We start from the raw sequence: 22995 nt of genomic DNA, 5'->3' as shown, positions 1-22995 counted from the left end.
GTGAATGCTGTGAGGCAAGGATCGTTGTGTGCCACTTTATAGACTCAAAGTCCACAGCCAGGAATTCTAAATTTTTTTAAAAAGATGAAATATGAATAGGCAGTTTATAGAAGAAAAACTCAAAAAGCTAAGATGTGTAGATACTCAAACTTGGAGTATCTGGGCGATTCCATTGGTTAAGTGTTTAACTCTTGATTGCTGCTCAGGTCTTGATCTCACAGCTTGTGAGTTCGAGCCCCACGTCAGGCTCTGCACTGATGGAGCGGAGCCTGCTTGAGATTCTCCCCACCCCCACCTTTTTCAAAAATAAACAAACAATAAAAAAAAGAAAAAAAGATAGTCAAACTTACCAGAAAGACGTTAAAACAAGATGCTTCTTTGTACCTATTCAGTTGGCAAACATTTTGTTGGATAATGGCAGGCATTCAAAGACATGTGAAGATATTGGAACCAACCCTGTACACTGCTGGAGTGTAGACTGACACAGCCATTTTAGGGATGAATCTGGTAATACCTGGTCAAATTAAGAATGTCTCACTCTTGAGTGTATAATCCAAAGGAATAGATGCAGAAGATCTTATAGGGATATATTTTGCACCTGTGTTTCTCCTTTACTGCTTGTGTAGAACATTTTACTTCTAGTCACCAAATGTGTGGAGGTTTTTCCCCACATCAAGCAATTTTCTGTGACACCAGTTAGGCGTCCTGTAATTCAACTCAGTTCTCACTACCTGGAGATGGTAACAGTCCCAAAGGTTAAAAGCTCAGTCCCGTAAGACTTATCCACCCTACTTCAGATCCCAGTTCCAAGTAATAGGTCCCCAGGTTACTCACAACTTAGTCCAATTTGGCTACAAATTATAGGTTCCCACAATGCCCTCCTCGGTCTCAATTTTCTAGAGTGGCTCACAGAACTCAGAGAAACACTTAATGTTTTACCGGTTTATTAAAAGATATGATAAAGGATACAGATGAACAGCCAGATGAAGAGATCTATATAGCATGAGGTCCGGGAGGGTCCTGAGTGCGGGAGCTTTTGTCCCTGTGGAATTGGGATGCTTCACCCTTCCGGTGTGGCTGTGTTTGGCCAACTGAAAGTAACCCTGTACTATTGAGATTTTATGAAGACTTGCTCACATAGGCATAATCAATCATTAACTATTTCTAGCCCCTCTCTCTCTGGAGGATGAGGGGTGGGATTGAAAATTCCAACCTTCTAATCATGGCTTGGTCTTCCTGGTTACCAGCAGCCAACCAAGAACCTACCCAGAATCACCTCAGTAGAACAAAAGATGCTCTTAGTGTTCTTATCACTTAGGAATTTCTAAGAGGTTTAGGAGCCTTGTGTTAAGAGCTGAGGGCAAGGATCAATATATATTTATTATTATTTTACAGGGAACAGATAGGAGGATGCCATTGCTGTATTGTTTGTGGTAACAGAAGTTGGAAGCAATCTGGCTATTTTCATTGGTAGGGTTACGAGGTACTACATGGCTATTAGAAACAGAATAGATAAGCATAACACAACATGGATCGATCTTACACAGTTTTGAATTTAAAAAAGTAAGTCTCAGTTATTTCCTTTGTAGTTTCCTCTGTTTTCCATTTTTATTTGGCTGTCTGTTAGACATTACAGACTTAACATGTCAAAATCAAAGCTCCCAGTTTTGTATCCACTGCCAAACACCCACCTATCACAAGTGAACTGCTAAAAACCCATTCTCTTCTTCCAATTTTCCCCATCTCAATTAATGTCATTACTACCAATCCTGTTGCTGAGCCAAAAATCCTAGGAATCATCTTTGATTTTTCTTTCTGTCCATCCCTACACTAGTAACACATGATGCCATAGTAACGTTCTGTCCTCTCTACCTCCAATAGTACATCTGGATGCCTGGGATTCTGTGTACTGAACAAGTAATTCACATGATTCTGATGCAGGAGATTCATGGATCACACGTGAGAACCCCTAAGAAGCACTCTCCTGCTCTTGATTGAGGAGTAAACTTTTCCTTTTTGAATAATTTGGGGGCTTCCTAAGAGGGAAAACTTAGAAGATATACATTTGGGCTTTTAGAATAAAGGTCATATTCTCGATTCCATTGTTAGTGAATAAACAGGTCTCAAATGAAAATACCTTTCCAGGTTTATTTCTAATACAGTTGATAGTATGAAAGTTTTGTATTTAGTGAACAAGAGGTAGCTGAGAGCTGGGTTCTAGAGCCAGTATTTAATTCCCAGTTCCCTTTCGTTAGTTGTGTAAACTTAGTTTGCTTGCCTTTGAACCTCCAGGTTCCTCACCTACAAAATGAGAATAGCATTTTCTAGCCATAGAGTTATTAAGAAGATTGAATTCAATAGTGCATGTAAAGCACTTAGCACAGTGCTTGACCTTTAATGCTGCTGCTGATATGATAATGAGCACTATTGCCACCACTCTAGACCTAGTTTTGAGTATCACATACGTCCAGCAGAGGGCAGAATAGCACAAGAATTAAGTATTTAAGCATACTGGAGATGTCAGTTACCAAAAATCACTACCTCTCTCTCCTGGTATTTCTTGTGGTGATGGAGGAAGGAAATGGATGATGTTGGTGAACATCCTTTGCGTTTGAGATTCTCATCCGTCCATTTATTGAATAACAGTGATGCATGCAGTTTATTTTGGTTATTAACCCTTTATCAAATACGTGGTTTGCAAATATTTTGGTTCTGTTTTTGTAATTATTTGCAGTTTCAATCTCATAACACCTTTGCTACCCTTCATATTTATCCTTCTAAAATTAGGGAAATGGACTCAAATTATTTTTGTCTTATCAAAGTATAATTGTGTTTACTGTGTACAAAGTGATTATTTGATATATAAATCAACTGTAAAAGGATTCTTAGACTTAACACATCCATCACACCCATCACCACATATTTCCCTTTTTTTGGGTGAGGGTAGGTGGGTGAGAACACTTAAAATCCATTCAAGTATTGGCAACTGTAGTCACCATACAATTCATTAGATCTTGATACCTTATTCATCTTATAACTAAAAGTTAATGTACCTTTTTACCAACCCCTCCCTATTTCCTCCAGCCCCTGATAACCACCATTCTACTCTCTAGTTCTATGAGTTTGGCTTTTTTTTTTTTTTTTTAAGACTCTACATATAAGTGATAATGTGTGGTATTTGTCTTCTATCTGGCTGATTTCACTTGGTGAAATGCCCTCCAGAGTCATCCACGTTATTGCAAATGACAAGATTTTCTCGTTTTTAAAGGCTGAATAATATTCTATTGTGTATATGATGTGTGTGTGTGTCACGTTTTCTTTATCCATTATCTTTCGAAGGACAATTAGGTTGTTCAAGATCTTGTCTATCATATATAATGCTGCAATGACCATGGGAGTGTAGATATCTCCTTGAGATAATGATTTCATTTCCTTTAGATACACATCCAGAAGCGAGGTATCGGGATCATATGGTAGTTCCGGTTTTAATTTCTTGAGGAAACATCCATGTTGTTTTTCATACCATCTATACCAGTCTCATACCAGTTTCATACCAGTTTACATTCCCACTGACAGTGTATTAAGTCTTTTTTCTTCACATCCTCACCAGCACTTGTTATCTCTTTTTGACAATAGCCATCCCAACAGATGTGAGGTGATATTTTATTACTGTATTGATTTGCATCTCCCTCATGATTAGTGAGTGATGTTGAACATCTTTTCATGTATCTGTTAGCCATTTGTATGTCTTATTTGGAAAAAATGTCTATTCAAGTCCTTTGCCCATTTTTTAATTGGGTCATGTGGGGTTTTTTGCTATTGAAGTGTAGGAGCTCCTGTATAATTTGGATATTAACCCTTTTTTGAATATGTGGTTGTAAATATTTTCTCCTACTCCATAGGTTGCCCTTTATTTTGTTGATCGTTTCCTTTGCTGTACAGAAGTTTTTTTAGTTTGATTTAGTCCCATTTGTTTATTTTTGCTTTTGTTGCCTTAGATTTTGTTGGCAAATCCAAAAAAAAATCATTGCCTAACCAATGCCAATGGTCTGCTGTGTTCTCCTCTAGGAGCTTAATGGTTTTAGGTCTTATCTGCAAGTCTTTAATACACTTTAGTTGATTTTTGTGTGTGGTATAAGGTAGGGGTCCCAAATTTCATTCCTCTGCATGTGTATATCCAGTTTCCCCAACATTATTTATTGAAGCAACTCTCCTTTCCGCACTGTTTATTCTTGACACCTTTGTTGAAAATTAATTGACCATGTATGTGTGGGTTTCTTTCTGGGCTCTTGATTCTGTTCCATTTGTCTGTATGTTTGATTTTATGTCAATACCATACTGTTTGTATTACTACAGTTTTATAATACAGTTTGAAAGCAGGTAGTGTGATGTCTCTAGTTTGTTCTTCCCCAAGATTGCTTTGGCTGTTCAAGGTGTTTTGTGCTTCCATGTGAATTTTAGGATTGATTTTTCTATTTCTGTGAAAAATACCATTGGAATTCTGATAGGGATTGCATTAAATCTATGGATTGCTTTGAGTAGTATGGACATTTTCACAATATTCTTTCAATCCATAAACACGGAATATCTTTCCATTTATTTGTATCATCTTCAGTTTCTCTCATCAATATTTTATAGTTTTTGTGGGAACAACAGATCTTTCACCCCCTTGGTTAAATTTATTACTGAATATTTTAGTGGTTTTGAATCTATTGTAAATAGGGTTGTTTTATTAATTTCTTTTTTGAATAGTGCACTATTAGTATATAGAAGAACAACTAGTTTTTGTGTATTGATTTTGTATCCTGAAATTTTACTAAATTTATTAGCCTAATAGTTTTTTGACAGACACTAGCCTGTTCTATATATAATATTATCTACAGACAAAGAAGATTTAACTTCTTCCTTTACTATTTCCATGCCCCCCCCCCTTTTTTTTTGTCTGATTTCTTGGGATAGGACTTCCACTACAATGTTGAATAGAAGTGATGAGAGTGGGGATTCTTGACTTGTTTCTGCTCTTAGAGGAAAACTTTTCAGCTTTTCACCATTGAGTATGATGTTAGCTGTGGGCTTATCATAGATAGCCTTTATTATGTTAAGATGCAGTCCATCTGTACCTAACTTGTTGAGAGTTTTTATCATGAAAAAATGTTGAATTTTGTCCAAAATTTTTTCTTCATACATTGGGATGCTCATATTCTTTTTATCCTTAATTGTATTAATGTGCTGTAACATATTTGTTGACTTGCATATTTTGAAACATTCAGGAATAAATCTCTCTTGATCATGTGTATGATTCCTTTTTAAAAATGTTTTTAATTTTTTTTAAATTTTTTAATGTTTATTTTTGAGAGAGAGAGAGAGAGACAGAGCATGAGTGGGGGAGGGGCAGAGAGAGAGGAGACAGAGAATCCGAAGCAGGCTCCAGGCTCCGAGCTGTCAGCACAGAGCCCAACGTGGGGCTTGAACTCACGAATTGCAAGATCATGACCTGAGCTGAAGTCAGATGCTTAACTGACTGAACCACCCAGGCACCCCTTAACATTCACTTTTTGAGAGAGTGCATTTGCAGGGGAGGGGCAGAGAGAGAGGGAGACACAGAATCTGAAGTAGGCTCTAGGCTCCAAGCTGTCAGCACAGAGCCCGACAAGGGGCTCGAACTCACAAACTGTGAGATCATGACCTGAGCCAAAGTTGGATACCCAATCGACTGAGACACCCAGGTGCCCCAGATTCCTTTAATGTACTACTAAATTTGGTTTGTTGAGGATTTTTTGCATTTATGTTCATCAGAGATATTGACCTGTAATTTTCTTGTAGTGCCCTTGTCTGTCTTTAATACCAGGATATTGTTGGTCTTGTAAAATGAATTTAGAAGTGTTTCCTCCTTTTTTTTTTTTTTATTTTTTGGAAGAATTTGAAAAGGATTGGTATTAATTCTTCTTTAAATGTTTGGTAGAATTCACCAGTGAAGCCAGATAGTCCTCGAGTTTTCTTTGTTGAGAGAGATGTTTTGGTTACTGATGCAATTTCGTTATTTGTTACCAGTCTGTTCACATTTTCTATTTCTTCCTGCTTCAATCTTGATAAATTATATGCCTCCAGTAATTTATCCATTTCTTCTAGTTTATCTAATTTGTTGGCACATAATTGTTCATAGTAGTTTCCTATGATCCTTAGTATTTCTGTGTTATCAGCTATAATGTCTCCTTTTATTTGTGATTTTGAGTCTTCCCTGTTTTTTTTCTTAGTGTAGATAAAGATTTTTCTATTTATCCTCTTAGTTTCATTGATCTTTATAATTGTCTTTCTAGTCTCTTTCTTTTTTTTTTTTTTTTTCTGCTCTGATACTTGTTTTGCCTTTCTTCTGCCAATGTTGAGCCTAGTTTATTCTTTTTCCGGTTCTTTGAGGTGTAAAGTTACTATTTGTGATCTTTCTTCTTTTTTAATATAGCTATTTATCATCATAAACATCCATATTGCTACTTTTCCTGCATCCCATAGGTTTGGGTATGTTTTGTTTTCATTTGTGTTTGTCTTGAGATGTTTTTTAATTTTCTTCTGATTTCCTTTTTGACTCAATAGTTGTTCAAGAGTTAATTTTCATGTATTTGTGAATAGTCCTGTTTTCTTGCTTTTATGGAACTAGTTTCATTTGATCATCTGATGCATGCATGAGAGAAATCAGGAAAGGGTATTGTATTAGTCTGCTTGGCTCGCCATAACAAAATACCACAGACTAGGTGGCTTAAGCAATGTCTCACAGTTCATGATCAAGATACTGGCAAATTCTGTTTCTGGCGGGGACTTTTTTCTTGGTTTACAGATGGCTGTCTTCTCACTCTCTCTTCATATGGCTTTTCCTCTGCGATGTGCAGGGAGAGTGAGAGAGATTTCTTCTTCATATAAGGATGCCAGCCCTAACATATCAAGGCCTCATTGTTATTATTTCTCCTAACCTTTATTACCCTCTTACAGATCCTATCTCCAAATACAGTCACATTGAGAGGTAGAGCTTTAACATATGAATTTGGAGAAAGGGGAGGGACACAGTTCAGTCCAGACAGGCATTTTTCAGAGATGTGAATCACAATTCCTACAGCAAATGACAGGAAACAGGTAATTTCTTCAAGGAATAAGTGCTAGGGAAACACTGAATAAAGAGAAACTTAATGTCACCCTGGGGTGTGGAAGGCTTTTGTAGGACATGAGGCATTCACCTTCATTCATTTATTTACTTGGGAAAGAGTTGTTGGGCATTTACTGTATGCCCGTTAGCAAGAAGATAAACAGGATATGATAAATGCCACTGACCATCTCAAATCGACTGGGGTATGTGGAAATGTGCACACCCTCAGCCCGGTGCAGGGTGCTGGTAGCCTGGAATCCTGAGTAGGTGAATCATGGATCCTGTTATGTAAAATGGCTCTGTGATTCAGGTTAAGGTTTTTGTTTTAGATTTCCTGTGGTTTTGATGTACCATGATTAGAGACAACTAGAGATTAGTTCAGAATAGTTTTGCAGAAAATCTGGCTCCCTGAGGCTCCTAGCCTCAAAATACAACAATACACTTTAAAATATTAGGAGGGGGGAAATACTCCAGGAGATGAAAACAGTTCTTTCCCACTTAGGCACAGAAGTGAGAATGGGCAGAATGATAATTTAATCAGGCCATTGTGGTTTCAACTAACATTTAAACACCATACAATCTAGACTTCATAGGACAGATTTAATCCTCTTACTTTACAAACAAGGGACTGTAAGCTCAAAGAAATTAAAAGGGTTGTCAGTAGTCACAGTGGTAATAACAGAACTAGAAACAGCATCCTGTCTTGGTGTCAGTTCCTTTTACACTACTTGGATATGTTGGTGTTTATATTTACCACGGTGTAAGTACAGAAATTGAAAGTAAGCTTTCAAAAACTTTCACAGCAGTTTATATTGCCAAAACATCGAAGCACTTGATCATTTTTTTTTTTTTTAGTGATTAACTTATATTGATTTTATACAAGTATTGATTCTAACAAATCGAAAAGGAAAAATGGGTCTTTCGTCACAGGTTGTGAAGTGCTACTCTACAGTGTGCCTTCTGTTGGGTAGTGAGTGTCTAGTGGAATGGGTAGGTTGATGTAATCAGCCCAGGGTAGGCAGCGCAAGCCCTGGGAGACTATGCCGGAGAATTTGCACTGGGTCTACCCTACTCTCCATTGATTCCTTTTGCCCTCACCAAATACCAGTCTCTTCCAAGAGCCTGTCACTGATTCCCTTCTTTTCTTCCTCTGCACTTCCTTGAGTGCTCATTTACTCTCCCAGAGTTGCATTTTGGGCCTGTCTCATAAAACTGTTTCCTGCCCCAGCTCTTCTCTGATTCCAGTTTCTCATTTCAATTGTCCTGCTTCTCCCACTCAACATACTGCAAGTTGAGAAGACACAAAATTCTCTCCTCTCCAATCGTAGCTCTTTCTGATCATGTAGTTTCAGTTAACTTCATCTGCTTCAAGTTTCTCAACTCCATATCTAGTCATTCATCAAAAATCTATTTTGAGATTTCATTCAAAATATTTCTGGCACCCCTTTCTTCCTTTCCATCCCCACTGCCACCATGGCAGCCCGGTTCTTTAATGACTGCCATGGCCTCCTCACTGGTCCCTCTGTTTCTGCATGCTCTTTCTTTGAGCCTATCCTTCATGTACTCTAAAATGCTTTTTAGTTGGTAGGACTTTTATTTCATTTGAAAACTTTCATTGACTCTCTATTATGGGATAAATTCCAAGCTTTTACACTGATGATGCAGGCCTGTGCAGCTGCCTGTTCCCAAATCATCTTTCCAGCCTTGTGTCTCACTTCTTCATCACATACCTTCTCTCCAGACAGTTGGAATTTCCTATTGCAATTCAAGACAGTCCCTGTACTTTCCTATCCTGCATTTCTGTTCAATCTATTTCCTTAGACTAGCATGATTTCCCTGTCATCTCTACCTACTAGATGCCACTCATCCTTGAAAGACCAGCTCTGATCCTACTTTTCTCTCTCACCATTGTCAGAAGTGATATTTCTGCCTACTGAACTATAGAATTTTGATTGTGCCTCTATTGTGGCACAAATTTCATACTATTTTGCATTATTGTTATTTGTATGCATGTAAAATCTTTCTAGCTTGTCTGCTCCATGGGGACGGAGTTATATTTTATGCATGTAACTGATATGTTGAATAAACAGGTCACATGGATTATAATCAAAACATCACTTTATTTTTTTTTTTTTTATCCTTCACCATTCTTTGAAATTTTATTCAGTAGGAATAATCCTTCCCTGACTCTGGGTAAAGTCTCCAGCAGGTCCATGGCTGTTCTGATTTTTCTTGAGTAATAGATTGTCCTAGAATCATGTCTGCAAACACAGTCATGATTCAGTATCACTGTGCTCAATCCACCTAGAAGACAAACCCCTCAAACTGACATGAGGTTTTCTGTCTTGGTCTTGCTGCGATAAGCACCCTGCTTTCTGTTTTCTTCCTGCTCACTTATTTCCTCACACTTGATAGAATTTAATAAATTGCAATTATCTATTTAAATGCTCTATTGTTCCACCTTTGGCCATTAGGATCCTCTTCAAGTTTTCTTCAAACCCTTTTGATATAACCTAGTAATCTTTCATAACTTCCTTGCTATCTTTCTGACAAGATGTTCTAGGTTTATTTTGTACGTTTCCTGCCCTACGCGCTGAATTAACTTTCTCCAACAGGCCCTGGTGTTTGGTTGTTGTCTTTGTTTGCTTTGTTTTGTTTTCAAGTGGAAAATGTTAAGACCACACAGTTCAGTACTAGAGATGCTTATTGCTACTGGGTTGGTCAGTTTTTAGGCCTCTTGGGGGGATAGATCTTAAAAGATCTCCCTCCCACCTTCTCCTTCTGTCTTCTCTCCCTCCTTCCTTCCCTCCTTTCTTTCCTTTTTTTTTTTTTTCTATCCAACTATCTCCTAGTTCCGTGTTTAAAAATATATTTATACATACTTTAGGGTAAAATATTTAATACCACCAACCAAAATTTGAGGATGCTACAGTCTTTGACCTCTATGTTACATCTTTATCTCCTTTCTTTCATTGGGACTCATGGTTCTTAGAGACACAGGAATTGGTAGAATTATACTATTCTATAAATACATACTTACTTTATCCCACATTACACACATAATAGTCTGGATGCCAATATTTTGTTTGTTTTCAGGAAAACTGTTTAATTATATTTTTAAGTATTTTTGTTCTCTTGCTTTTTTTCTTCACCAAGGATTTATATTAATCCCATATTGCATCTTCTGTTTTGGTTTGTTTTTTGTTTTTTAATTTTAATTTAATTTAGTTTAATTTAATTCCACTTTAGTTAACATACAGTGATATATTAGTTTCAGATGTAGTGATTCAGCAATTCTATACATTACTCAGTGCTCATCAAGATAAGTATACTCTTACTCTTAATCCCCCTCACCTATTTCACCCATCCCTCTACCCACCTCCCCTCTGGTAACCATCTGTTTATTCTCTGTAGTTAAGAATTTGTTTTTTGGTTTGCCTCCTTTTTCCTTTTGGTTATTTGTTTTGTTTCTTAAATTCCACATATGAGTGAAACCATATGGTATTTGTCTTTCTCTGACTGAATTATTTCACTCAATATTATACTCTCTAAATGCATCCAGGTTGTTGCAAATGGCAAGATTTCATTCATAGCTGAAATAATATTCCATTGTATATATATTCCACATCTTCTTTAACCATTCACCTATTGATGGACATTTGGACTGCTTCCATAACTTGGCTATTGTAAATAATACCACAATAAACCTAGAGGTGCATATATTCTTTGTTTTTTAAAAAAATTTTTTTTAATGTTTATTCTTTTTTGAGAGACAGATAGAGACAGAGTATGAGTGGGGGAGGGGCAGAGAGAGAGGGAGACACAGAATCTGAAGCAGGCTCCAGGCTCCAAGCTGTCAGCACAGAGTCCGACACGGAGCTCAAACTCACAAACCGTGAGATCATGACCTGAGCCGAAGTCAGACGCTTAAAACTGAGCCCCCCAGGCACCCCATAGAGGTGTATATATTCTTCCAAGTTACTATTCTCATATTCTTTGAGTAAATACCTAGTAGTGCAATTACTAGATCAAATGGTAGTTCTAATTTTATTTTTTAAATTAAATTAAATTTTTAATACTGTCTTCCACAGTGGCCACACCAGTTTGCATTCCCACCAACAGTGCATGAGGGTTCCTTTTTCTCCACATCCTTACCAACACTTACTGTTTATTATGGTTTTGACTTAGCCATTCTGACAGGTGTGAGGTGATATCTCATTGTGGCTTTGATTTTAATTTCCCTGATAATAAGTGATGTTGAGCATCTTTTCATGTGTCTGTTTGCCATCTGTATGTCATCTTTGCAGAAATGTCTGTTCCTGTCTTCTGCCCATTTTTTAATTGGATTATTTGGGGGCTTTTGGTGTTGAGTTGTATAAGTTCTTTATATGTTTTATGTGCTAATCCTTTATCAAATATGTTATTCTTCCTTTCAGTAGGTTGCCTTTTAGTTTTGCTGATTGTTTCCTTTGCTGTGCAGATTTTTATTTTGATATAGTCTCTATAGTTTATTTTTGTTTTTGTTTGCATTGCTTCTGGAGACCTATCTAGAAAAAAGTTGTTATATGGCTGGCTGATGTAAGAGAAATTACTGCCTGTGCTTTCTTCTAGGATTTTTATCAGTTCAGGTCTCATATTTAGGTTCTTTTCTTAAAATTTTTTTTTAATGTTTATTTTTGAGAGAGAGAGAGAGAGAGAGAGAGATGGAGTGTGAGCAGGGGAGGGGCAGAGAAAGAGGGAGACACAGAACTCAAAACAGGCTCTAGGCTCTGAGCCGTCAGCACAGAGCCCAGTGAGGGGCTTGGACTCACGAACTGCGAAATCATGACCAGAGCCGAAGTTGGATGCTTAACCGACTGAGCCACCCAGGCGCCCCACATATTTAGGTTCTTAATCCATTTTGATTTTATTTCTGTGTCTTATATAAGAACGTGGTCCAGTTTCATTCTTTCACATATTTCTGACCAGTTTTCCCAAAGCCATTTGTTGAGGACACTGTCTTTTTCCCATTGCATATTCTTGTCTCATTTGTCAAAGATTAATTGACCATAGGGGCGCCTGTGTGGCTCAATCGGTTGAGCCTCCGACTTCAGCTCAGGTCATGATCTCATGGTTCGTGAGTTCTAGCCCCGCATCAGGCTCTGTGCTGACGGCTCCCTGGAGCCTGCTTTGGATTCTGTGTCTCCCTCTCTCTCTGCCCCTCCCCCACTCATATTCTGTCTCTCTCTCTCTCAAAAAAGTAAATAAACATTTAAAAAAGTTTAAAAAAAAAGATTAATTGACCATATAATTACAGGTTTATTTCTGGGCTTTCTGGTCTGTTCTGTTGATCTGTGTGTCTATTTTTGTGCTATTACCATACTGTTTTGATGACTACAGCTTTATAATATAATGTGAAATCTGGAATCATGATACCTACAGCTTTGTTTTTCTTTTTCAAAATTGCTTTTTCTATTCAGGGTCTTTTGTAGTTCCATGAAAAATTTAGGATTGTTTCTTCTAATTCTGTGAAAAATGCTATTTGTATTTTGATAGGGATTACATTAAATCTGTAGATTGCTTTGGATACTATGGACATTTAAAAATATTTGTTCATCCAATCCATGAGCATGGAACATCTTCAGTTTCTTTCCTAAATGTTTTATAGTTTTCAGAATCCAGGTCTTTCACCTCCTTGGTTAAGTTTATTCTTAGGTATGTTATTATTTTTGGTGCAATTAGAAATGAGATTGCTTTCTTAATTTCTTTCTGCTGCTTCATTATTAGTGTATAGAAATGCAAGGATTTCTGTACATTGATTTTGTATCCTGTGACCTTACTAAATTTGTTTATCAGTTCTAGTAGTTATTTGGTGGAGTCTTTGGTTTTCTATTTACAGTGTCATGTCAAAGAGTGAAAGTTTTATTTTTTCCTTACCGATATGGATGAGTTTTATTTCTTTTTGTCATCTGATTGCTGTGGGTAGGACTTCCAGTACTATGTTGAATAAAACTGATGAGAATGGACATCCTTGTCTTATTCCTGACTTGAGGGGAAAAGCTCTCAGTTTTTCACTACTGAGGATGATGTTAGCTGTGAGTTTTTCATATATGGCCTTTATTTAGTTGAGGTATGTTCCCTCTAAACCTACTTTGTTGAGGGTTTTTATCATGAATGGATGTTGTACTTTGTGAAATGCTTTTTTCTCTATCTATTGAAATGATCATATAGTTCTTATTGTTTCTCTTTTTGATGTAAATTGTCACACTGATTGATTTGCAAATATTGAACTACCCTTACTTCCTGGGAATAAATCCCATTTGATCCTGGTGAGTGATTTTTTTAGATGTATTGTTGGATTCAGTTTGCTAATATTTTGTTGAGGATTTTTGCATCTTTGTTCATCAGAAATATTGGCCTCTAGTTCTCTTTTTTGTAGTGTCTTTTCTGGTTTTGGTATCAGAGTAATGCTGGTCTCATAGAATAAATTTGGAAGCTTTCTGTCCTCTTTGAGTTTTTGGAATAATTTGAGAAGAATAGGTATTAACTCTTCTTTAAATGGTTGGTTGAATTCACCTGTGAAGCTGTCTGGTCCTGGAGTTTTGTTTGTTAGTATTACTGATTCAATTCAATTACTGCTGGTAATTGGTCTGTTCAAATTTCCTATTTATTTCTGATTGAGTTTTTGGAAGTTATATGTTTCTAGGAATTTATCCATTTCTTCTAGTTGTCCAATCTTTGTGGCATATAATTTTTCACAATATTCTGTTACAATCCTTTGTATTTCTGTGGTGTCAGTTGTTATTTCTCCTTTTTCATTCCTGATTTGGTTTATTTGAGTCTTCTCAATGTTTTTGTTTTTGATTTTTTTTTACAAGTCTGGCCTAAGGTTTATCAATTCTGTTGATCTTTTCAAAGAATCAGCTCCTAGTTTCATTAATCTATTCTATTCTTTTTTTAGTATCTATTTTGTTTATTTCTGCTCTAATCTTTATTATTTTCTTCCTTCTACTGGTTTGGGGTTTTGTTTGTTCTTTTTGTTAGCTCCTTAAATGTAAGGTTAAGTCGTTTGAGATTTTTCTTGCTTCTTGAGATAGGATGCATTGCTATAAACTTTCCTCTTAGAAACACTTTTGCTGTATCCCAAAGATTTTGGACCATTGTGTTTTCATTTTCATTTGTCTCCATATATTTTTTTTTCCTCTTTGATTTATTGGTTAACCCATTCATTGTTTGGCAGTGTATTATTTAACCTCCATATGTTTCTGTTCTTTCTAGATTTTTTCTTGTGGTTGATTTCTAGGTTCATAATATGTGGTCAGAAAAGATGCATATTTCAATCTTTTTGAGTTTGTTGAGACTTGTTTTGTGGCCTAATATGTGATCTATTCTGGAGAAAGTTCCATGTACACTTAAAAGAATATGCATTCTATTTTAGGATGAAATATTCTGAATATATCTGTTAAGGCCCATCTGGCCCAATGTGTCATTCAAAGCAACCGTTTCCTTGTTGATTTTCTGCTTGGATTATCTGTCCATTGATGTAAGTGGTGTATTATAGCCACCTATTATTATTGTATTACTGTTGATTACTTCCTTTATGTTTGTTATTAACTGTCTTTGTATTTGGGTTCTTCCATGTTGGGTGCATAAATATTTATTCTTATGTCTTCTTGTTGGATTGTTCCCTTTATGATTATATAATGTCCTTATTTGTCTCTTGTTGCAGTCTTTGTTTTAAAGTCTATCTTGTCTGATGTAAGTATTGCCACTTCTGGCTTTCTTTTTACATTTATTTGCATGCTAAATGTTTCTTTATCCCTTCACTTTCAGTCTGCATGTGTCTTTAGGTCTGAATTGAGTCTCTTGTAGGCAACATATAGATGAGTCTTGTGTTTTTATCCATTGCATCATCCTATGTCCTTTGATTGAAGCATTTACTCCATTACATTCAAAGTAATTATTTATAGGTATGTACTTATTGCCATTTTGTTACTTGTTTTGTGGTTGTATTTGTAGTTCTTCTGTGTTGCATATTGGATTTTCTTTGCCTACTTTCAATTCTTGTTTACAAATCCTTTTTACTTACTCATTTCTTTAGAATTTAAAAATTTGTTTCATGTTCACTTTGTATTTCATTAAGGCATTCTGTTGTGCTAATTCACTCCTGTGTTCCTTCTAATTTAGTCTTTGTTTTGAAATAAGTTTTGTTATTTTATTTCTAATTCTTTTTTGAATTATCACTTCATTTTGAATTTCTCTGATCTAAATTATATTGTTCTTTCATTTTGTGTTAATTAATTTCTTTTAGATCGTTTTTGAATCTCTTCTGCAAACATGTCTTTCTTTTATGCAATGCTTTCATTGTTTGTAGGGAAGCTATTCTGTTTTTATTCTCTTTCCTTTAATAATTTCGTATGGGACTTGACATCAATACTTTCCTGTTTTTTAGTTTTTCCAGATTTTTAAAAGGAAGAATGATTCACTCTAGCTTTTATAACTTCAGAAAGCTCTATTTTCTTTCTTTCTTTTTTTTATATACAGTTCAAAAATATTGTGGCTCACTTTTTGAACTCTGTTTCCCTTCCCCACCTTTATATGAACCTTTTTTTTCTTCATCTTTATCATCTCTATTCTATTTTGCTCTGATGTCACTCCCAATAGTTACTACTCAGAATAGGGCCCTGTTCTGGGAGGGACCATGAGGCTCCATTTTGAAGGTTCATGGGGACTAGGCTTCTCCAGCCCTCTGACAGTGGGCTTTTGTGATTACCTTCTGATTGAGTGGGCACTGTCATCCCAGTTTCAGCTGCTGTTTTCCATTTGGCCTTCTATATGCTGCAGTGATTTAGTCCTCTTAGCTATTTGGTGGTTCTCTTATTCTCATATCTGAGAGATACCTGTTGCATGCCTCTTATTCCTCTAGCACAGAGTTGACATCATGCAGATTTTTTTAAATTTTATTATTATTATTATTATTTTTTAAATGTTTATTTATTTTTGAGAGAGAGAGAGAGAGGCAGAGCACGAGCAGGGGAGGGACAGAGAGAGAGAGGGAGACACAGAATCCGAAGCAGGCTCCAGGCTCTAAGCTGTCAGCACAGAGCCCGACGCAGGGCTCAAACCCATGAACTGCAAGATCATGACCTGAGCTGAAGTCAGACGCCTAACTGACTGAGCCACCCAGGTGCACCTGACATCATGCAGATTTATGCCTATTGGTAGTCTGCCTTCCTCTGTGGTCTGCTGGGCAGTGCAGTATCTGGGTTTTGTGTGTGTGTGTGTGTGTGTGTGTGTGTGTGTGTGTGTTTGGTAAATGTTATTTGTGAGCACTATATAGTTGCTCTATTTGTTTGGATGTGGAGATTTGGAAAGATTCAAAAAGCATGCTGCTCAACTTCCCAAAATGAACGATGAATTCCTGAATCATATTGAACATAAAATTTTCCAAAATTTATTGTTTCTCTTAATAAATCTCTTTCAAAAGGAAGTTTCCTTTGATTTTCCAAGCTATCTTTTTTTTAACGGTGTTTTTAAAATATTGTATTTTATTTGGGAGTAGGGACAGCAGGAGAGTGTCACAGAGGGAGAGAGAGAATCTTAAGTGTAGGGCTTAATCCCATAACTCTTGGATCATAACCCGAACCGAAATCAAGAGTCAGATACTTAACCAACTGAGCCACCCATGTGCCCCTTAACAGTGTTAAAAAAACATGGTGGCTTGCGTTTTGAATTCTCCTCCACCTTTATGTAAACATTTTCTTACATATAGACATTATCTTTACATAGATTCCTATGATTTTTAATCATCTCACCCTCCCTCCCTTACTTTTTTTCCCTCTTAAACCAAAACGAAAACTAACAAAAGGGTTGTGCTTTCTGATTATTGGCTTGTATCCAAGAGGAATTGCAGCATAGGGTGTCTGAGCCCCACCTTTATTCCTTACCCTCAGCCACTTTTGTGGACATTGCCCAACTTCCAATTGCTGACACCTGTATTTCATTGCTTACAAGCTTTCCCTGACCACCAGAGTCTGGTTGGTTTCCCTGAGCAGCAGGCTAGAAATGCTAATGCCCCTCTTGGGAGCAGTCTTTAATGACTGATAAGAGCATACGTATATAATTGGACAATGGCCCACTCAACGATGTCCACATCCTAATCCCCTAAATCTACAAATATGTTACCTTTACTTGGCAAAAGTTATTCTGTAGAAGTGACTATGTTCATGATCTTTAGAAGGAAGATTATCCTGAATTATCCAGGTGTGGCCAGTTTTACCACATAATCCTTACAACCGAAAGAAGGAAGTCACAGAGAGCAATTTGTAGATCCTATGCTGCTGGCTTTAAAGATGGAGGAAGGGGACACTAGCCAAGGGATACAGGTCATGTTTAGAAGATGAAAAGGCAAGGAAACAAACTCTCCTCTAGAACCTCCAGATGCAGCCCAGCTGTCTCCATGATTTTAGCCTAGTCTGATCTGTTTTTTACTTTTGACCTTCAGAACTGTAAAATAATAAATTTGTATTATTTTAAGCCACCATGTTTGTTATAGTAGCAATAGGAAACTAATAAAATGGTTAAATGCCCCAACTTCCTCAGTCCTTGAGTGGGATGACTGAGGCATCCATTCATTGTTGGCTTTCAGCGTTCCTGAGGTGAGGATTAAGTATGTTATTCACAGCAATAACTTGCTAGAAAGCACACTACCTATTAGCCTTCTTCTCCTTCCTGTGTTCTTCACTCCCCTACTGTATTGGGAACATCTCAAAATAAACTGCTTGCACTCGAGTCCTTGAATTGGGGTTTGCTTTAGGGGGAACCCATCTAAAATGGAACTTGAGATGGCTTTGGTAAAAGACTGATATAGGTACTTCTTCAAATTCTTCAAGTTTGAATTGAAGGAGTAGAGAGTTCTATATTTATCATAAATTTTCATCAGTTCCAAGATGCAGTAATGCAGAGGCCTTGCAAAGTGGGGTGGAAGCCTGAAACTCAAGTGGTCACAAAACATAGTCCCTATATTTGTTACAAAGCTTTTTTTTTTCTTTCTTTTTTTTTTTTTTTTCCTTTTTGGACATGATCATTGTGTGGTTCCTTAGTACTTAGTGTAAGACTCTGCTTTCTGAGTCTCCAGAAATGACTTCTAGGGCCTCCACTGCCACCAGGGAATGTGAATCTAGAGAAGTTTGAGGCAGATACTGCATATTGGTTCATTCTACACCAGAATTTCTCAATCTTAGCACCATTGACATTTTGAGCTGGATAATTCTTTGTTATGAGTTCTGTCCTGTGCATTGTAGGATGTTGAGCCACATGTCTGGCCTCTACCCACTAGATGCTACTATGTTGGACAATTGAGAATCACAATTGACCCTTGGACAACATGGGTTTGAATTGAGCAGGTTCACTTACACATGTTGGTTTTTTTTGTTTTTTGTTTTTTTTTTTCAATAAATATCTTGGAAAATGTTTTGGAGATTTGCAACAATTTGAAGAACTTCTCAGATGAACCCCATAGCCTAGAAGTATAGAAAAAATTAGGAAAAAGGTATGTCATAAATGCATAGATACTAGTCTAGTTTATTATTTACTACCATAAAATGTACACTTATATACATAAAATACACACAAAATATAGAAAGTTAAAATTTATCAAATCTCACAAACACAAACACTTAATGGACTATATATGGTGGCATGCACAGTTGAGAGAAATGTAAACAACCATAGATCTAGTATTAAATTGTAACTTCATAAAATGTACCATAGTATATACTGTAGTGTTGTAGTAATTTCATAGCCACCTGCTATTGCTACTGCAGTGACCTTGAGTGTCGCCAGTATCCACTTAAAATGCCCTGTGAGATTAATCATCTCTTGTGTGAGCAGTTCCTTTCTACAGCAAATTGTAGATCACAGTAAAAAGTGATCTCTCCTGGCTCTCACTATTAATACTTAAGTTTTGAGAGCGTCAAAAGTTATGTTCAGATTTTGACTGTGTGGGGGAGTCGGGGCCTCTAACCCTCATGTTGTTCAAGGGTCAGCTGTGTAATTTGGATTTATTAACACTGACTAATCAATATTAAAGGGATAAGCAACTGAAAGGTAGTCAGTTACCATTGGCACAGCTCTACCAGACATTAAAATATGAATGCTGCACTTCCAGACCAGTTGGTGAATGGCAACTAGTTGCTATCCTGAGCCCTCAAGTAGTCCCTGCTTACCTGACTTCCTGGGACCCTTCCTTGGGGTCTCTCAATTTGGATCTCCTAATTATTGACCAAGTAAGATCACTGGCACATTTAGGGCCTTCAGAAAGCTTTTCTAGCTCTGTGGCCAGCATGTGATCTGACTGGTACCATACTGGTTATTAAATGTGTATATATTTCATTTCAGGACAACTTCTTCCAAATTATTTCTTTAACCTTACTCCAAACCAAGCTAACTCCATTGTGTTTTGTTTCAAATTACAGTTCACTTCATCTGCATTTTTTTCTCCTCATAAAGCCATATAAATAAGAAGAGGACTCTGCCGTGAAGACAAATGTGAGTGAGCATGAGCGGTGAAGCTCTGAAAAAGCCTTTCACTTTTTTTGGTCAAATTCCCACAGTTAAAATACTGTGACTTTTCCATGTTTCTATCTCTTTTCTCTGCCTGTGTTTTCACTATTTTCTCCATGATTTGGCTGATCTTTACAGTTTCTCCCAAATTGACTAATTTAATCCTGGTATTTTTACTAACTAGCTGTCATGCCTTCCTACCCTCTAAAAAAAAATTTCCCCCTATGAAGATTACTACCCACTGAACAAGAGGAAAGGGGAAGCAAGATAAGAAATTGTATAGTCTATGTTGTTGTAACTCTGAAAAATTAACGTGTTAGACTGGGTTCTCCAAATGCAGGCTCCAAACTGTGCAAGGATTAGATTAGGAGAAATGCCTGTGAGAAAAAGTGGGGAGGTATGAGAGAAAAATGGGGAGATGGGAGAAAGACCACAAAGCAACCCTGATCCATAGTGATGGGGAGCAGGAAGTAGGTTAGGGGGAAGTATCCTAAACTAATATGAACTCTAATGAAGGTTTGGCAAGGCTATAACGGAGTTCTTAAGCCAAAGTCTGTCATTAGAGGAGTCCTGTGTCTCAGAAATGGACCTGCCTTGGTATCTGCATTTTCTTTAGTCACTGGCTAAAAAGCATGGCCTCTTTCACAAAGTGGATGATGGATTTGGGGGCACAGAACCTGGGGCTCCTGGTCCTTTATACTGCTTGTAACTGGAAATCTATAAGGTATGCCACCCTTCTTTTCCATGTAGCCCCCATAATTCCTCCTGAAAGAACAAGTTCATGGCGTCAGACTCTAACATTTTGCGGAGACCTGAAGCTGCAAATACATCAAAGCATGTACACATCCACAAAAGTAAAAGATAAAAAACAATTTGTAAAGCTATGATGCATCCAAAGCTATGGATGCAAACATAGTTGGTTTCATGAGGAAAGCAATGCGATAAACATACACAATAGCACAAAAGTATAGTACAAGTAAGTACTATAAACACATACAAATTTGGTACACACAGGTGCATAGGATATAAGAGAAGTCAACTTTATGTCCGTATCTGAATGGGAAGAAAGAAAGGAAAATGCATTTGTCAGGATCCTAGTTTTGAGTAAGGCACTGTGGTAGGTGGTTTCATGTATAGTAACTTAAAATATATAGTACTATTTAAGCCCCTTATTGAACACTTATAGCAACCCTTCAGTAGGTGTTATTATTCCTGAGGTAATAGATTCAAAGTTAAGTAATTGTCTAAGGCCACACATCTAGTAAATGATAGAACAAGAATACACTTCAAGTCTGCCAGTAGGGAAGTAAGGGGAGAAGGGCATTCTTGGGCATTCTCTGTGTATACATCTGCCTGCCCAAAGCATCTTCAGTCTTCTAAGTTTTGCAGCTGAGGGTATTTTATACCATGTTTTGGGTCAACCTTCTCCACCTCATAGTGTGGGACCAATCCTTTCACCCAAGGGATACTTTAAGGAGCAAAGGAGAAGGGCTCAATATCAAATTGGCCTCTTTGCCCGTCTTGGGGTGTGGATCCTTTTTTTGTATCCCAGCCCTCTAGTTCTACTGTGATAGCACACCTGCTTTGACTCCTTCCAGTCTTATATATGGTTGGAGAGTTTTCTCAATATAGGCCCTTCTTTAGATCTCCTGTCCTCAGGCTTCTAATTCTTTCTGCCCTTTACTTCTGAGGCCTCCTGGCATGACTGATCCATCCTTGTAAATTTGGGGGGGAATTCAGACCATCTTTAATCTGCTGCATTTATTTGCTAATCAAAGCTTTGTTACGATGCTTATTCACAGTCTCAATCTCCATGCAACAGTGACTCCCATTAGCAAATAAACATATTCAAATTGTTCTGCCACCATTGTATTTTGGCTTATTAACACGGGGTTTCCTGGTATCCATCTTGTCCAAATTAAGCCCATCGTTGACTCAGGAATAATTATAGATACAATTTAATGATCACTTTGCATACATTATCGCAGTTCACCAACATGACAGATTGATGTTATTACCATCTGTGTTCTACAGAACATAAAATCAAGATGTGGAACAAATTTGATTTTCTGGAAGCAGACACTGAGATAAATTAGGGATTAGCACCTGTGAAAATAAGAGGGCAGAAGCAAGACTGGGCAGAGGAAGAAGTTAAACTGATATAGGCCTGCCATAACCTTGGCTGACAACCAGCACCTCTGGATCAAGTATGGCCCATCAACATCGCATGGGAGGCTGAAATGGCCAGCCTTTTACACATTTTCCCTGCTCCATCACTAGATGTAGGCTGTCCTGGAAAATCATGACCTTGGACAAGGTGAGTCTCAACCGGGCAGTCCCTAAAGAAGTTTATACCTGGAAGCTGTCTACTGACTGCATTCCCCACAGCTAAGAAAAATGTCTTTGAAGGGGTACCCACGTGGTACATCTGTGTCTACTATAGACTCTAAGAATCTAGGAAATTTATGAAAGGTTCTATAGCTAATAAGTGGCAAAGATTTGGTACCAAGTCTTTTGTGACTCAAAAGTCCATGTATCCCACAAATTCATACTTGGTTTCCAAGTATCCATTCAGATCAGCTAACAGAATCACTTTGGGAGATTTCTTTAAAATAGGGGTATGTGGCCTCAATCCTGTGAGATTCTCATCCAATGGATGTAGATGGGATCTGGGAATCCCACCCACTATATAAAAAATGCCCAGACTGATTCTAAAGTACAGGCACATTTGGAAACCAATGCTATCAAGAATATTGATGAGGAGAGGACAACAAGCAGAAGAATGGAAAAAGTTTTAAATGCTGTACTACTTTTGTGGTAGTGTTGGAAAAATGAATAAGGTTTTACACAGGACTAAAACAAGCTCTGGTCTCTAGCTTAGAGACCCCTCTTCCGGGTTCTCCTTGCCCTGTTTGCCGCACGTGAAAACCCCCACAGATATGGAAGCTGATAACTACAAATTACCATTCCCACTTGCATTTGGTGCTCAGATCTTTGGAGAAATGATCTCCTCTGAGCCCGCTGGTGTTAAATAAATCTCCAATCCACCAAAATCTCCGAGTGTCACTTGGTTTTTCTGCCAGCGTTCCAGCCTGGTTCCGTAACAGTAGAAGCTATGCAGTGTTTTTCAGGGTGCTAAAATTTTTAATTTTTTTTAATGTTTATTTATTTTTGAGAGAGACAGAATGTGAGCAGGAGAGGGGAAGAGAGAGAGAGGGAGACAGAGAATACGATGTCAGTGCTAAGACCTCTCTAGGGTCTGGCATCTGTTTTGTGATTCCTGTTTTTCTGACCCCACCCCTGGGGTAAAAATCTTGGAG

General features: G+C 37.4%; 1 long non-coding RNA gene across 1 annotated transcript; it reads left to right on the top strand.

The window, feature by feature from the left end:
* The first annotated feature begins 17307 nt into the window (after window positions 1-17307).
* Window positions 17308-22271, top strand: LOC144617413 (uncharacterized). The gene is made up of 3 exons (XR_013557907.1): window positions 17308-18662; window positions 19588-19660; window positions 21710-22271. It is a non-coding gene; the product is annotated as an uncharacterized LOC144617413 (long non-coding RNA).
* Window positions 22272-22995: the final 724 nt, after the last annotated feature.

The sequence above is a fragment of the Panthera onca genome, chromosome C2, assembly GCF_046562875.1.
Source record: "Panthera onca isolate mPanOnc1 chromosome C2, mPanOnc1 haplotype 2, whole genome shotgun sequence".
Lineage (NCBI taxonomy): Eukaryota > Metazoa > Chordata > Mammalia > Carnivora > Felidae > Panthera > Panthera onca.
Note: the sequence above shows the minus strand (reverse complement) of the source record. Positions and strands in the feature narration are given on the sequence as shown.